The sequence below is a fragment of the Paroedura picta genome, chromosome 6 (assembly GCF_049243985.1).
Source record: "Paroedura picta isolate Pp20150507F chromosome 6, Ppicta_v3.0, whole genome shotgun sequence".
Classification (NCBI taxonomy): domain Eukaryota; kingdom Metazoa; phylum Chordata; class Lepidosauria; order Squamata; family Gekkonidae; genus Paroedura; species Paroedura picta.
Genome location: NC_135374.1, coordinates 54,914,316 through 54,932,003, shown reverse-complemented (window position 1 = coordinate 54,932,003; position 17,688 = coordinate 54,914,316).

Here is a 17,688-nt window from a genome sequence, read left to right as displayed (position 1 = left end):
TGAAGCACTTTCTCACATAACACACGTCTGATGAAATGCTTACACTCAATTTCCTCTTTTAATCGGACAGGGAGCCACCCTCTTTAGAAGAATTCACCTTCCAATTTGGAGTTATCAACTCATTGCTCAAATTCCCACTGCCAAATATATTCTTCAGTTGTCTAGACATCCGGGTGGGGGTGGGCTCGGAGAAGAGACAGCGGTGGTGCAGTGAACTGCTACTTGCTCTTCCAGGTTGCCTGTGCTCTCCTGAAGGTGGGGGTGGCCTCAGAGGACAAGTGGTGGCAGCAGCTGGCAAGGCCCAGAACCTAGCCCTGTTTGCTGCTATTACTCATCCTCCAAGGTTGCCTGAACTCTCATGAGGGCATGGTCAGTCTTGGAGGACATGCGGCAGCAGACCAACCTGATTCAGTGGGTTTTCTGGCCCTTCAAACTGGAACTTGTCCTAGATTCACAGAATCACAGAATCATAGTTGGAAGGAGCCATACAGGCCATATAGTCCAACCCTCTGCTCAATACAGGATCAGCCTAAAGGATCCATGATAAGTACCTGTCCAGATGCTGCTTGAAGACTGCCAGGGGGTGGGGTAGGGGTAGCGGTAGGGAGCTCACTTCTTGTTCCTGGCACTCTTAACGTTCGTATCTTACATGTAGCTGGAGAGTACTTGGGAAATGTTTAATTCCTAAATTGTCTGTTAATGTTCAGTCAACTATTTTGATTAAAGTAACTTTTCCAAATTGCAGATGCTCACATTTTTATGGAGATAATATATATATATATATTTTACTGCCACCAATTTTAAATCCTCTGTCATTGCTGTTATTCTGCATCTTTAAAGAGATATATAAATGTCTGAATGCTATAGCTGTCTCAGAGCCATACCAGTGAAAAGCTAAACCTAGAGGTCCCAAGGGGATTTTCCATTTCCCCCTACACATCCATGATTTCTTACAGGTCTGAAATCTGTAATATGCCAGACGTTTTTTGACAAAACAAGCCAGACTCTACCATAGTTCATGGGCTTTAATTCACATAATTAGAAGAGTTTGGTCAGTACTGTGTTTTGCATTTTCCAGCAAATTTAGCATATGTTTATCTGCAAATAATATAATGATAGTGAGGTAAATCTCATAGGCATACATGACTAAACTTAATTTGATCATGTGGGGAATTTCTGGACTTCAATTAACATCTTAAAAGTTCAGGGGATCCACAAATGTAATAAAGGAAGATATAATTATTCCCCCTAGATAATTACTTGTGCTTAAAATGAAGTACAACATTTTTATAGTGCACTTTGTTGGAAGCTTTCCTTCTGAGATGCAGTTTCTCTGCTGCATGGGTCATTGGTGCTTAGTTACAGGGAAATCTAATTAACCGCTGCATATTCTTTTCACATAAAAAAGAACTGGGATTTACATAGTGGATAAAGTGACATGGTGCCATGTGCTCATCAATTTTGACTATCTGACATTGCTAAAAGAAAATGAAAGTCAGTTTGAAGAACCAATATGAGAGAAAGATGGGGAAATAGATATTTTTATAGCCATTGTCAAAAATGGCTATTAAATAATTTGTGTCAGACTTTGTAATCCCAACAGGACTACCAGGGGGATTCAAAAGCAATTTAAAAATATCTATTTCATTATATTTTAGTAGATACTTTGTCAATAATGACAGTGATGTGAGCCATATACTTAAACAATTATTTTATTATTTGATTATATGTTTATTTATTCAGTTTATATCCCACCACTCCTTGCAAGCCAACTCGCAGTGGGTTACAGATTTATTTATTTATTTATTTATTCATTTATTCATTCATTCATTCATTCATTCATTCATTCATTCATTCATTTGCCAACACTCCTCAGGCTCAGATAAACCCCCACATAAAAACATATAACATAATAACCCCCATTAAAAAATGCCCCTGGTGGCACAGTCTTTAACCCTCACAGCCACTAAGGCTGCCTCCCAGTGTACCATATGAGAGCTCTGAGAGCTGGTAACCCACTAGCAGCGATGGACAGCCTGGGGTAGATTTTTCTGTTCCACTTTCCTTTTCCATCTGATTGAAGGGGGTGTCTGCCTAGCAGCTCCTAGAGAAGCTCCTATTTTATCTTTGCTATTATCTTCCTCTGGCCTAATTTTTATGGTTCAAAATGTTATCCAGAGGAAAGAAAAGACCAAGGACTAGTCCCACCAATGAGATTGGGATTTCTAAGACTTGTAAGGCGGAGAAACAGATGAGGATTGACGCCTTTGTTGCTGCTACAGAACTGATGCAAGTTATGAGTAAAAGAGTTATGGCCTCTGAATTCTCTCCACCAACTAATAAGAAATTGCAGAGAATAGCCATAAGACAGGACTCCCCCTCGACTCACACAGTAGCTCCCAAGGCTTTGCTGAAAGTCACTTTTAAATTTCTCTGAGGTGTCATCTTAATAATAGGCAAAAAGCCTAACATATGATATGAACAACACTTGTTCCTTCCTTAATATCATGGAGATATCCTTAGCATCATAGGCATACCACTTGCTTCTTCCTTAGTATCATATGCCATTTAACTTGCACCAAAATGGAGAACAATTTGTGATGGGATCTATGTTAGAAGACTGCATTTCTTTGAACCATTTTGATAGACATTATTAAATTTATGGTACTTCCTTAACACTATCAAAGTTCAGCCTTGGCTCTTATTGTCCTTTCTTGTGTGCCCGGGGAAATGCCGATCGCCACTTTGTGGTTAGGAAGTGAATTTCCTCCTGGCCAGACTGGCCAGGTATTCTGGTTGCTTTTTTTGGGGGTGGAGCATCATCTGGGCATCTTAGCCCACTTACATACGTGGTAATTGTGCATTGGCCTCAAGCTTTCCACATTAAAATGATATTCTTGCTACCATTTTTGAGCACTTTAAATCCCAGTGAAATCAGCATCTATTAGGAGAGCATATGTGTGCCTTTTAATCATGTGAGACAATGACAGATATTCATCATTTTCCCTGTTTCTTTTCATTTTAAGCTTGCGTAGCTTATTTTTCCCAAGGCGTATCTCCAAAATGATTCTATTACATGATTCTATATTAAGCAACCAAAACTGTATTCAAAGCATGTCTCATTAGTTATTTTATTTTGTACTGCCTGGATGCTCAAATACTTATGATTACTCACTATGAATAGCTGAGTTGCATTAACTTCAGTACTTTGAAGACAAGCTATCATCTACAAATAAAAATACCCCCACTAATTGTAAGATTCCTTGGAGGAAGCAGGACAGATAAACAGATGAAATTGCCTTACTCAGAACATGAGTCCATTGAATGTAATAAGATCTACTGTCCCCACATTCCTGAATGTAGACACTAAATACCAATATGTGGGTCAAACCAGATTTTAAAAATAGCAAGGAAGGGAGGAAAATCAGTTACATAGAAAGATGTGATCTGAACACTTGTCCCTCCCTTTCTGCAGGTAAATGTAAGGCCTGGTGTAGCATTAGCCCTTTGGCTCCTAGATTACAGCCACAATCCAATGTGAGCCATGGTGTCAGAAACAGTGTCAGAAGCAGAACCAGAAAACAGATCTTCCCAAAGTCATTCTCCAGTTGGACATGTTGGTACAGCAGTCAAGATTTAATTAAACAAACAAACAAACAAATATTTAGATAGTGTACACGTCACCTGTCCATAGATCTGTTTGAGGTGGCACACACAGCAAAACAATACAATAAGATCTAAAGCCAAGAGTGGGCAGGGGGTGGGGAGAGCCAGAGCATAAAAACAACACAAAACACCTCCCAGTAGCCTAAAGGAATAATCTTAAAACAGTCCTCAGGCTGGACCCCAAAACAGGCCAAAAGGAAACTGTGGGGACTACTGAACCAGAAATGGTTATGCACAGAGTCATGCCTCTTTTGACATGCAGGAATAGTTTTATCCCCCCAAGAATACATACCAAACAACTTACCTGGAGTTCATCTAAAACCATTCATTCCCTTTCGATTCACAGGAAAGACTGATTGCCTGTTAAAGGTATCAACTGATTATCAGGAGTCCAAAGCAAAGTTCACTGAGCCTCTTATATCAAATCATCAGGGCAATCATGTTATAGAGTCAACCTATAATTGCATCAGAATTAATGTTATGCATATTAGAGTTGGCTTTTGAAAAGGTCACTTACAGTAAAAATATTCTTGTTTAGAAATGCAGAGATGACAGCTTGGTAAATCTGGAGGTTAAAAAGTCATTGGAGGGATTATTGAAATTCAGTTTGCTGGTATGATGGCCTGGTTTTTGGTTTGAAATTTGATTACTGAATAAATGACAACTGGAGCATAAAACATGTGCCTTTATTAGAAGAGTGATATAACTTTTGAGCTCTTCCAAGTCAGATGTTCATTAACCTCTATGCAACCTCATGCTAACCGGAAAGGGGAACTGAGGCACAAAATAGAAGGCCACTTTGTACATGAAGCCTGCTTCTTATTCCTTATGTGTGTGTATACTGCTAGCTTTTCCTGGATTGATGCTATTGTTTGTCTGCAGCAAAAGATGCAGATTTGTAGCCTGTATTAAAGTGTCTCCATGAGAAATTGTAAATTCTATTCTTGCTCAGCCTTATGCTTGAACAAATTTTGTGTATTATTTTGATTTATTTGAACTTCCTTATATTTTGAATATTTTAAACCTGATTTCTGTAACCATGTCATACTGATCCAGTCTTGATACCAAAGGTCCAATTACAGGAAGGAACATCAGACTGCAATAGCTCAAAATTGTGAAGTTGCAATAGATTGTCTCTATAGTAGTTTGTAAGAATAAAGAGGGAGGCATGGCAACTCAGCAGAGGTTCTAAAGGACAACACAGATCCAGAGTGCTCCATCCAACAGGAGATACTCTCAGTGTTACTGTTGGTAGTGGTTACTATGAAGATTATTCTCTGTACTACCCAACCAGCAGTGTCATCTAATGGAGACTGCAGAGTTTTCTAACCTTCTGGGAAGAAGAAGAGTTGGTTCTTATATGCTGCTTTTCTCTACTCGTATGAGTCTCAAAGCAGCTTGCATTCGCCTTCCCTTTCCTCTCCCCACAACAGACACCCTGTGGGGTGGGTGAGGCTGAGAAAGCCCTGATCATACTGCTTGGTCAGAAAAGTTTTATCAGTGCTGTGGCAAGCCCAAGGTCACCCAGCTGGCTACATGTGGAGGAGTGGGGAATTAAACCAGCTCACCACACTCCTAACCACTACACCAGCTCAAAGTAACAAGAGGGCTTGTGTGTCTCTTCCTACACAGTATATATAGGCATACAGGAAAAATGGGACTTTGCATACAGGCACTGCCCCCCCCCCCCGTATATTCACCTCTTGTGAGTACAGTGCCTGTATGCTTTAAAACTGTATGCAAACAATATGTACCCTGTGATCAGCTGTGCTGATTCTTAAATATTCCTGGTCCCAGAGTGGGATCCCAGTTTGTATAGGAAGGCCCATTCCACACAAGTTAAATGTAGCAGGAGTGTGGCGAATTGTAAACGCTACTAATTTGCAGTTATGCACGACGTTGCACACAATCTGCCACATTCCTGAAACCAAGGGGTGGGACAAAGCACAGAAAAAATCGCTTCCTTTCTAGCAATTTTTGGCGAGACCAGAAACCTGCGGGAAACAATTGAAATGCTACTGGATTCCACTACAAAGGCAGGTATGCGTTACGCTGAATTCCACTATTTTAAATTCCGTTATTTCTTTCTGCAAGCAATCTGCCACATTGATCCTTGTGTGGAATGGGCCTTATAGTTTGCATGCTCACAAGCACTCTGAAAAGTGAGTGCATGCATGTAAAATGGGCATAGAAAGCAGTCTCTCTTAACTTTCCCTCATGTGTCACTTGTGTACAGGTGTTAATGTGTGGGAGGGATGGGATGGATGAACGTGCTCACAAAGTAAATTTCATCATGAATTTTGGTTGGTCTGTGGTTTGTGAAGCAAGGTTTGTGGCAGAGTGACAGGCACAAACATTTTGTGAGCTTTCATGCTGTTTGTGGTGGTTCGTAAATGTATACATTGCCAGACTATTTCGACTTCATTAAAAGGTTTACAAATTTTCAAAGCAATGGGAGGCGGGGTAGCTTCAGCTTTGGAAACACCAATGGATACTCATGCTGCTCTATGGGATCCTCAGCTCAGCTCCACAGCCTCTCCTATGCTGGCTGTTGGCAGTTAGACAGGCAGGGAACTTGTTGAAAGCAGAACAGATTCATTTATGCCTGATTGTGAATGTGAATAATTCTTCCCAATAGGGTTTGGGCTCTGAGCCACCCTGACTCACTGCTCATGCTGAGCAGAAAGACTTAACTATGCAGCTGAGTGAGAGGCTGGAGCCATGTCGGCCATTTGTTGGGCTTCTAATGCAGTCCGTTTAAAGTTGAAAAGCCATCTGAAGTATCAGCTGTGCTAGCAGACTGCTCCCTGCTTCCTGCCTCCACAACTTTGGCCTTGACTTCTTGTGTAGTCAGGATCACACTAGAAGTCAGCCCAAGTATTAGGCATGCTAATGGTCCACTCTCCACTGATTTAGCTCAGGCTGATTTCTCTTGCATCCCTGTTTAAAGTTGGCCACATGAGAAGCCAGCTTGAGTATCAGCTATGCTTCAGGTGTGAAATATCCCCCCCCCACACACACATAATTTTCTTCCTTAGGTCTTTTGGAATTTCAAAATTTCTGGATCCAAATACTACACAGGTATTGAGATCCAGGTCAAATTGACCTGAAGTGAAAAAAAGCTGGGGTGGGGAGAAATTGCACACTACTACTTATCTCCATTGTCATTGCGGACTGGATCTCAATTGTCATTGCTGACGGGAACTGAGGTCTGAAGACCACCCAACTCTGCCCCCCCTCCTCCAGATTATATTGACATCCAATAAAAGTTTTTATAAAACAGGATTGGAGCAAATTGGGGTACTGAGTAAAAGCTGCTGTCACAATCTTGTATATTCAGGTCACATCTAATCCAGTATTCCATCTTTGGCAGTGTTTAACCACATGTTTCTGGGATGTCAATAGCATGTTGAAAGAGAGTAAAAAGTGATGTGAGCTTGGAAAATCTTCTTGGGAGATCTTTGTTGGACACTGTCAATAAATGTGTGAGCACAGATAGGCATTGTGCTAGAATCCTCAGCAGCTTCCAGAAAATGTTATGAATGTTTTCTTGAGAACTACAATTCAAATTACTAGTTGGCAGAATTAAAAGAACTACTCTTCATCAGATTGGAGAAACGAGGAAGGTAAACTTTGCTGTAAAAGGCTTAACGGTTATATTTATTCTACAAAGAATGTATTTTCTTTTCAGCTTTTAGCCTTTCTTAATTTAGTTCAAGACTTAATGTTGGTTTGGCTTAGAAAATAATTACAGGGAGTTAAGTGGTAAAATAAGACAGGAATTATTATTCATTGTCAGATTTTCAAAAAAGAAACAAAAATATTGCTGAGAAATGAAAATAATGTATCAATAGCCTAAAATCCTGTCCACATTGGCTTGAACATAATTGGGCAGTCTTCTGTGTAAATATGTATAGGATCATGCTGAATGATTGTTTAAGAAAAGCTTTGAAAGCTAACAAATCTGAAGCTCGAGACAATTAAAGGTGTCAATGGGCATATAAAACAATGATGATAACATACTCATTTAATCAAAAAGCTATTAAACGCGAACTCCAGGACTAATAAACCTGGTAGAAAAATATAGGAGCCCTGGGAAATCAAGGAGTTTTGGTGAGATGACTAATGTAAATGGAATTAATGCTGAAGCCTTTCTGGTAAATTAAAACTTATTAGAATGAAGCAATTTCATCAAATGAAGCAAGCAAAATAACATTTAAAATATATATTTTATTCAAGATGTATTTATTTTCTAAGACTGTAGTTCTCAGATCACTCACTGTGAAATAGTTCTAATGAATTAGTGGAATTATACCAGGATAAGTATATAGCCTTTTAATAGCTTCGTACGATGCATTCTTTCTTGGAAGGAAATCACAATGAATTCATCACAACAAAGTATGCACAATATTGAATACTTGGGGATACTAATAAGAAATAAATAGTCCCCTGTAACTGTGTGGGTAGCTCTCTGGTGCAGAGAGGGACTATGAACCAAAAGCTGAATATAGTCTTTGTATGAAGTTCAATCAAGGCCATTTCCCGGAGACCTTGTGAAAGCCACTATGACCAATTATGCATGGGAAGGATAAGCTGGGGAGGCGCTCACATGTCAGCAGGGTAAAGTCCTGTTGATGCATGATGGAGTCAACAGCTTGGCCCACTCCCAGCCCTGGCCCGCTTTAGAGCCTCCAATGCCCCGCAGTAAGGGAATGATTTTTTCAGCATTCCATTTCCTTATGCAAGGACCATTGGTGCTTTTGCTTGGCCAGGTCTGTGCATACAGGGAAGAGTTGGGCCTTCCAGGCCCCACTTCTCCCCTCTATTGTGTCCCAGAAGGGACACAAAACAGCTCTTTCATCTCCACAGTGCTTCACAGTGCTATGACATGAAATGGGGTGTCATTTTACCCCACAATGGTAGAATTTGTTGTTGTTAGGTGCAAAGTCATGTCCAACCCATCGCGACCCCATGGACAATGATCCTCCAGGCCTTCCTGTCCTCTACCATTCCCCAGAGTCCATTTAAGTTTGCACCTACTGCTTCAGTGACTCCATCCAGCCAACTTATTCTCTGTCGTCCCCTTCTTCTTTTGCCCTCAATCACTCCCAGCATTAGGCTCTTCTCCAGGGAGTCCTTCCTTCGCATGAGGTGGCCAAAGTATTTGAGTTTCATCTTCAGGATCTGGCCTTCTAAGGAGCAGTCCGGGCTGATCTCCTCTAGGACTGACCAGTTTGTTCGCCTTGCAGTCCAAGGGACTCGCAAGAGTCTTCTCCAGCACCAGAGTTCAAAAGCCTCAATTCTTTGACGCTCGACCTTCCTTATGGTCCAACTTTCGCAGCCATACATTGCAACTGAGAATACCATAGCCTTGACTAAATGCACTTTTGTTGGCAGGGTGATGTCTCTGCTTTTTAGGATGCTGTCTAGATTTGCCATAGCTTTCCTCCCCAGGAGCAACCATCTTTTAATTTCTTTGCTGCAGTCCCCATCTGCAGTGATCTTGGAGCCCAGGAAAATAAAATCTGTCACTATCTCCATTTCTTCCCCATCTATGGTAGAATAGCAGCATGCAAATATCCCTACATTGTGTGGGGAACCCCTTTGTCCCCCATCCCACTGTTGCTGCCATCACAGTGAGGCACAGCAGAACTTTTCTGCCCGGGAGTTGTGCATGTGCACAACTCTAGGGCAGACTGTGTCACCAGGAGGAGGGGTCAAGTTTCCAGATGTGAGCTGGAAGTGGTGTGCTACCAGGCAGATAGTTTCAATGGTATAGAATGCACAAAGTCCATAAACATAGGCTAAAAGTCAGAGCCCAAACAACCACATACAAAAGCAGCCAAAGCAGACAAGGGCATCAGCACTAACTGAAAGTCCAAAGCACAGAGATCCAATCCAATCAAAGCAAAGAAACAGGAACAGGGAATGCAGGCTTAGGAACAGGTGATGTTGCCAGTATAGGGAGCAATTGCCTTTACTCCCATTTTAAGCTTGATACTCAACTAATTCCAAACACCTGCCTAATTAATCAGAGACAGAGTTTAACAAGGACTCAGTGAGGCCACACCTATGCTGGGATTCCAATCTTTCTGACCAGTATCTGTTGAGTAATATTAGACCTTTCTTGCCACACCTTTATTCTCTGTGTTTCGGAGATGAGGTTGAAGAATCAGCAGGCACTTCTGTCACCAGCTGGGTGCCCAGAGGCTGACTGCTTGTACCTGGTTCAGGTTCTGAGCTGGGCACTGAGTGTGCTGGTGGTTCCTGTGGCTCTGGTACTGATTCTGGCAGAACTGTACATACTGCTTCTTCCTCAGGAACTGATGAGATTACACCTGGCAGGTATCTGACATGGGAGAATTCTTCCTCCATTATTGCACAGGAAGTGGTAGGGCATGCTGCCCCACCACTAGAAACTGGCAACGGCCCAGCGCAACCCATGCTCTGGTCTATGAGAACACATAGCCTAAGCACCGAAGCCCATTAATATGCATGGATGGTATGACTTGTTAAATTAGCAGTCTCCATTTTACCCCCAATGTCTTGATAGTCTCATGTGTATGTTAAAACATAATAGTTCCTGAATCATTTTAATCAATTTTCAAAAGAATGGGCTTTTGAATCATGTGACCAATCAATTATCATGTTGAATGCAATTAGGTTTCTCTTCTATAATTAGTACACAGAAATACTTGGGTCTTTGTTAGAAGTAATCCATTATTATTGTGTTTTGCAATATCATGAAAGAACTCTGGAGGATTTCAGGAGGACAAATACAAAACTTGTAAAACAGGTAAAGTGACTTCTTATTACAACATCACTATGCCAAAAGAATGCTAAGAATTCTCCTTAACAGTGCTTAGGATGATGCCAAGTTTAATCTATTTATGTTTCTTGATGCCATGAAGTTCAGAAATAATGACTGTAATGCTTACATATTAACTCTGAACCCAATCCTCAGAGTGTGAATCAAAAACTCATACAGTCAGTTACTGACAGGAGAGAAAAAAGAAATCTTGAAACATTCTAATGCACTGATGCCATTTAATAACATAATTACTAAGTTTTCTTGTCACAAAATTCACAATGTCCATGACTTCTAAAAAATGCAATATTTTGCTATGATTGCTAATCTTTTTATTTTCCCTGCCTTAACTATCTAGGACAAAAACAAAATTCAATACCATCATAGAATGCTAAAGAGAACAAAGTCTTAACAGTATAGTGCCAATCATTCCACTGCATATTTTGAATAGAAAATGGCTGGCTGGTTTAAACAGAAAGATAATGAGGCAGCCTGAATGTTTTCCACATTAAACCAACCTTGAAAACCAATTAATAAAAATAGCAAAAAATTGTTTTAAAATGGTAAAGTGAAGAAAATGGAGATTTGACATAAAAGAGAAAATAGTTCACTGGACATTACTTGAGAAATAGAGTGTCAGGCCCAGGATCTTGGATGAGTAGTGATCTCATTTACTTAGATTTATCACTTGTCTGTGTTAAGTGCCATCAAGTCCTTCCAATTTATGGCAACCCTATTAATTAATGACCCCTAAAACATCCTATTATTAACAGTCTTGCTTAGTACTTGCAATCTGAGGGCTGTGACTTCCTTCATTGAATCAGTCAATCTCATGTAGGGTCTTCCTCTTTCTTTGGTGCCTTCAACTTTTCCTAGCATGATTGTCTTATCCACTGACTCTTGTCTACTTGTACGATAGGCTCAGTTTATAGTTTCTAGGGAGAATGCAGGTTTCATTTGATCTAGAAACTACTTAATCATCTTCTTAGCAGCCTGCAGTATCCATCAAACTCTCCCCCAACATCACATTTCCATTGAATAAACTTTCTTCTGGTCAACTTTCTTCACTGACCAACTTTCACACCCATACATAATAAAGGGGGCCACTATACAAGGAACACGATGTGGCCGCCAGGATCGCCACGCTGCACGCACAAACTGCATGTCCAGGAGGGGGCGGCTCATGTGGTATGGCGAGAAAAAAATGGGCTGACCTACTCACACAGTATCCTTGCCACTTGCTGCTTGGGCTTCTGCTCTGAGAGTTTTTCTTTTCTTCCCCTTAGATATCACAGCTGGCAGTCATTTTGAGGGGCAGATCCTGTGCCAGTGAGCTGGGTTGATGTCCATTTGTGAGAGACATCTTAAGAAGCAACTTGTGGGTGGAGGAAAACTCCCCAGTTTGGGAGTTGGCTATTGCACATGGTGGAGAGGCTAGGGAATCCCGTTGGGCCTTCCTATGCTTATCTTTCCCAGGGCCCAGCAGGCCTGATGGTAAGTGGGAGCTTGACCAGTGTGTTGCTCAGTCCCCACAGGCTTGTGGTTTTCCCTCCCTGTGGGGATGCATTCTGCTGGCCACAGCAGGGGAGGGGAGGGGCAGTTGCAGGATTTGCCCCCTCGCATTTGGTGCGTTGACGTTCATGTTTTATATTCAGTAAAGCTGTAGCCCTGTAACCCTGTTTAAGCCAAAACTGCTACTTGTATGAGTGTTCTTAGTGAGATATAAAATGTCCTCCTGCCTCGCAAATACTTACACTTCAGAATCTTCTCTAGCTCCTTCATGGTTGCCCTTCCCAGTCTCAATGTCTTTCCAACTTCTTGGTTGCAGTTTTGGTTGATGATAAAGCCAAGGAACACCAAATCATGAACACTTTCGATTTCTTCATCACTAATTAAAACTGAGTCATTTCCCTACAGTCGTTAGTTTTGTTTCTTGATGTTCAGCTATGACACTTTCTGCTTTAACCTTCATCAAAAATCATTTCAAGTTTTCACAATTTTCTGCCACTAGTGTGGTATCATCTGGATATCTTAAATCATTAATGCTATATGAATTTTCACTTTACCTCCTCCTAAATCTAATCCAGTTTTCCTTATGATATGTTCTGTACACAGATTGAAGAGGCAGGAAAAGTAAACATATCCTTGCCTGATGCCTTTGCCAGTTGTAAACAATCCTGTTTCTCCATATTGCATTCCAACAGTAGCCTCTTATTTAGGTTATACATTAGAACAATCAGATATCATGGTATACCCATTTCTTTTAAACCCAATCATAACTTTTTGTGATTCTTTGCTATAATCTATGAAACACAAGCTGATTTTTTTCTGAAATGTTCTAATATGATCCAGTAACTAAAGTAACTTTGCAATATGGTATCTAGTGCCTCTACCTTTTACAAATTCAGCTTGAATATGACAGTTATGCAGAGCCTGCAAAACAGAGTTATTTTGCCAGGTCTTTGATTGAGGCCAGGACAAGTAAGATCGTGGGTGTTTATCACCATCAGGGTATGTTGGTTTGTTGGTTTGTCTCTGGCAGCCATTTATATCCGCAGTGTATTTGGAAAGGTTAATAGTTTATGAGCTTTATTTCTCACTTAAGTAGTATCAGTTTTGTTTGCCCAAGTGAGGGTAGTCTGGGATGGAACCCAGCCTATATAAGCGTTGCTGCCAGTTCTGTTAGTTTTTGGTTACTGGATGGTTGTGTTGGAAAGTTGGCTTAAATAAAGGAGTTATTCAAGCATCAGCTGCTGTGTCCATTCTTTGCAAAATCAAACAATAGAAAAAATATATACAGAGTGTAAAAAATAAATACAAAATTTAAAAAAAACTGTGCATGGAATATGCTGTACAATAAAGTATAATGAATTATATTGAAATACTCTCAAAATCTTGTTTGAAGTAAATCTTCTGAATAATCTCTTTTACATCTTGTTTGTGGATTGATTATTTTAATATCTCAGTGTACAGTATGACAAATACATGGCTATGAACATGTTTCATTCCATGTCATCAGAAATATACATATATTCCTCTAGCCTTTATACAGTATTTTCAATATTCTGACATTCAGGGCTTTTCTGCACATCTAAAGAAAAAGCATCATGTTAGTGAAATTGAGTGACACTTAAAAATCGTGCTCCCTGCCATTTCTCACCTTCATGCGCTCCCGCTTCTGCCTCCTTTTGCTGCTTACTGGCACTCTGCACAGCTGCCTGAAATGGTGGAGGAGAGGGAAGCACTAGACATGCAACTCTCCCCCCACCTGTCACTCGTGGCAGGCAGGTAGCCAATCATGTTTCTCTCTATTTTAAAGGGACAGTGATGCAAGCATTTTTTAAAAAGTGAAACTCTTCTGTTGGGACGCATATGCATCTATTCATAGATGCATAGTGCTCGTTTTAATGCCACCCCCCAAGCCTTGAAGCTCAAGAAAAAAAATCATAATATATTGGGGGGGGGGGGCTGGGAGGCATGCTTTGTGCATCAACTATCAACTGGTGGGGGAATTTTTTTTTTTATCTACCTAGGTTATGCAATGAATATTCATTGTTCCAGGCAGTTTGCCCCCTCCCTCCAAAAAGCCCCATTCTGGGTAGAAGGGAGAGGGAGGCGGGCTCAAGGGCAGGCACTGGAGATGGAGATCACGTTCACTTTGGTAATGCAGATGTCCTTGGTATGTGGTTTCTTGGTTGCTCTCCTCCCACTTGGGCAACATGTCTGGGGGAATCCACTTTTTGGGATTCCCCAGTTATCACTTTAAAATGGAAGATGTAGCTGCCGGTTTGCTGCGGGAATAATGGATGTTAGTGACGTCATTCAAAACACCAAAATATGGTTTCTGCATAAGGTGATTATTTCACTTTTTTATCGGGTACGTAATGGCTCTCAGAGATTTCCTAATGACGATATGTAGACTCTGCATAGTTAGTGTCTTGGAGTGCTTTGTTGTCTGTATGACCGTTTATGCACTGGAGTTTTCATGCTGTGCTGCAGGCTGGGGTTTTAGTCATGGTAGATGCATTAGTACCAATGCTTATAGAATGCCCTCACGACCTGAGAAAGCATCGCCTGCAAATATTGCTATCCGATACAGATAATTTGTTAACTAGCAAAGTAGCAAAATTTGCGTGGCTAGCTTTAAGAATTAGGAAAGAATGGGTCACTCATGTATAGCCATAACAGGTCCACAGAACTTCTTATGTTTTTTGGTTAGTAGATGTATCACACGCCTCTTAATCTTGTCTTTCGTTTTATATTTTAACAGTTTTATTAGTTTTATTGCTTTTATGGCTCATTTTATCCGTGTAAAATAGTCAACGGCAGTTAATGCTTCTAAATGTTGGCTTTTATGGTGAAGAAGTTTTAAGTTTTATTGTTGATGCATTTTTAACCTTTTAATGTATTACCTTCCCTTCGCAAACTGCTGTTGTATAGTAGTGCTTCTAAAATTTTGGTCTAAATGACCGTAAATGAATAAATAATAGTTGTGGTAGATTGCGCCACCTCTTCCTGCACCCACACGGGGGAGCATTTGGCCCAGTGCATCTCATCTGCCCCCGATTTGTGCTCCTGCACGAGACCTGGGGCAGTGAAGTGCCCAGTGCATAAACAGTCTATGTGGTCATTAGAGAAGTTCTGTATGTTGCAGTATTAAAAAGAAAACTGAGATAAATGTTTTAAATACATGTAATGCATTCAATACATCAGAAGATTCACATTCATTGTTAGTTGGTGAGAATCAGCTCTGAAAAATAGAAGCAAAAATGCTATTGATAAATTCAGCAATAAACTGCTTTGAAAATCTTAACTTCTGAGAATGAACATTTGAAAGCCTCTCCTCAAATCTTTCACATGATAAATTAGTGCGCAATTATGTGGCATATAAAATTAATGACTGACTTCCAGGGAGTGTTACATTGTGTTCTTTGTAATGTCACTCATTCTATTTCAGTTGGTGTTCTCACATTAGAATATTACATATTTGTTCCAAATTGAAAAAAATTAGTTACAGTGAAATTAAGATGTAGATAATCTAATAATTAACGCACATGAGCTACTTATGTATAAAGAACTGGGGTGTATGTACCCCAGTAGTCTTATTTATTTGTTTTTATTTTAAAATAAATACATGCTGCTTTTCTCCTAGTCAGTAAATCTCACTTTGCCTATGCTAAGCCACTTTTCAGAAACCAACACCTGCAAACGATGTTTTATCTGTTACATTGTTGTATTCTTTTGGTCTATGACCATGAATAAACCATTGTTGTTGATAATATTCAGTGTATACTGCATGACAGGGAAGAAGACTGGCCACATTGATCCTGCATTTAATATCTATGCAGTCAGCTGAAAGTCTGAAGAGAACCAATCCAAATACATTTATCATCTTCATGTATCATTCCATCCTGTATCTTTGCAATCAGAAAATTGTTTTTTAACTGTATTCACACACACTTCAAATATTTTAGCTGAGTATTTAGAAATCACATATTCTTATATTTTTTATGTTTAACGAATATCAGTGATGTCTGAAACAGTTGTTGGTATGTACTGAAATGCATAGAATACCTACTGGGAACAACTGAGCTGTGTACTCCCTTCTGGTAGATAAAAATGTGATAATTAACAAGGTTCCTTCAGATCTACCAATATATATTTTGCCCCACCCATCCTGAATATCACATAATTTAGAGATATAATACTTAAGAGTGTAGGTTAATTGTTGTGTACAACTACTGTAGTTATCCTAAATCCAACCCCTGGCACCTCCAATTAAAAGAACCTGGGTAAGAAAGTGCTGGTAAAGTCTTTTCTTTGCTTGAACAGTAGCTTGACAAAGAATGTCACCTGAGCTTTTTGCCACTGTCCATCACTAAATGACCTAATAAATCATGTTGGAATTACAATGAGCCACATAATGGATGGTTCTAGAAGAGTCCCAATATGAAGCATCAACCAGTTGGAGTTGGGTAGGGCATATTAGGTAGAACATATGAGATTTATTCTGCTACACAGAAATATGCTATCTGAATATTAACCTATTTCAGACATGAAGTTTGGGGAATATGATGTCAGTTTCTGGAACAACATAGAGTGACTATTTAGCAATGCATCATATCTGCTCAAGAGTGTTAAAATGGCATCATTTGTTGATGTCAGGCCATGATACAATTATAAGAAATTAATTGTCTTGTAAATCAGTTTACTGTCTTTGTTTTCCTATTGGTGATTATGTTAGCTATATACTTACTGATTCAGAGGTGGAGCATATGGCTGCTGGCAAATGCTAAGGATCTTTTACATATGCATTGTTGTAGGAATGACCCTCTCAGAATACCTGACATTAATGAAAATGACTGGCATGTGCATGAGAAGAAAGGGCTGTTAAAATGTAGCAAATATTAAAAGGCAACAAAAAAAAGGTAAATTAGAGAACAGGTGTTTGACAGGAACAAATAATTCCCTCCTCTACCCTACAGTGTTAGCTGACTTGGAAACTAAAGCTGTGATATTATGGGGTGAATATGTACCTGCCATTTTTTTCATTAATAGGATTATAAAATACAAGTCTAGGAAATGCTTGTCATGTTTAATGGAATTTACAGCATTTTCAGAGACAAGAAGCCAACTGCTGTAGTCTCTTGTTAGTCATTATCCTCAAAGAAATCATCCAATGATTAAATTTCTCACTGTAGGGGTATTAAGGACACCTGAATAAGACTCTTCCATGGAGAGTGAATATTCCCAGCTGTGGATGGTTTAACAATTCCTTGTTAAGATGTATGTTCCTTCTGATCCTTTTCTGGCACAAAGGTTTCCCTGCATCTTCTTCTAACCCAACTCCAAAGTACAGTTTGAGAATAAAAAAAATATAAAGAGCTCTGACATGAATGCTGCTAAGAAATAAAACATGCTCTCTTTTAAAATTTATTCATAGAATCATAGAGTTGGAAGGGGCCATACAGGCCATCTAATCCAACTCTTTGCTCAATGCAGGACCAGTCTAAAGAATGCAGGATAAGTATCTGTCCAGCTCCTGCTTGAAGACTGCCAGTGAAGGGGAACTCACCACCTCCTTAGGCAGCCAATGCTACTGCTGAACTACTCTAACTAGGAAATCCTCTCCCCCGATATCTTTAACCGCTCCTGCGGAGTGGATAAAATAAAGCAAGAAGGGCCCTGAGGGCGGGCCCTGTCCGGGATGAGGA